Source organism: Ipomoea triloba, chromosome 16 (genome assembly GCF_003576645.1).
Source record: "Ipomoea triloba cultivar NCNSP0323 chromosome 16, ASM357664v1".
NCBI lineage: Eukaryota > Viridiplantae > Streptophyta > Magnoliopsida > Solanales > Convolvulaceae > Ipomoea > Ipomoea triloba.
Window position 1 is genome coordinate 14,219,602 of NC_044931.1, and position 766 is coordinate 14,220,367.

Consider the following 766-nt stretch of genomic DNA (forward strand, 5'->3'; position numbering starts at 1 on the left):
CTAGCAAGGAGCAAGGAAGATTTATGCTGGGATTGGCATAGTAAGCTTAGTCATCTGAACTTCAAGACTATCAACAAGCTTACTAAGAGGAACTTAGAGGAAGGACTGCCCAAAGTGACGTTTCGAAAGGATAAAATCTGTGAGGCATGTCAACGTTGCAAACAGATCAAATCCTCTTTCAAGAGCAAAGGCGATACATCATCCACTAGACCATTAAGTCTTCTTCACATGGACTTATTTGGCCCAGTGGATCCACCCAGCATAAAGGGAAAGAAGTACACTCTTGTGGTAGTAGATGACTACACAAGATTCACATGGACCGTGTTCTTAACCAAGAAAAGTGAGACAAAAATTGCCCTGCCAAATCTCTTGAAGCAAGTTCAAGTTGAAAAGGATGTCTCGATACTAAAGATCCGGTCAGATCAAGGTGGAGAGTTCATAAATCAAGTAATCGAGAGCTACTGCAACGAGAACGGGATTCATCATCAACTATCAGCGGCTCGAACGCCCCAACAAAACGGGGTTGCTGAAAGAAGGAACAGAACTCTTAAGGAAGCTGCAAGGACCATGCTCTCACAAGCCAACATATCACTAGGATTTTGGGCAGAAGCAATCAACACAGCGTGTTATACCCAAAATCGGTCCTTGATCGTGAAAGGAGTTGGAAATACTCCATATGAGTTGTGGAATGAAAGAAAACCGAATGTAAGCCACTTCCACACATTCGGGTGCAAATGCTATATCCACAACAATGGGAAGGCTCAAC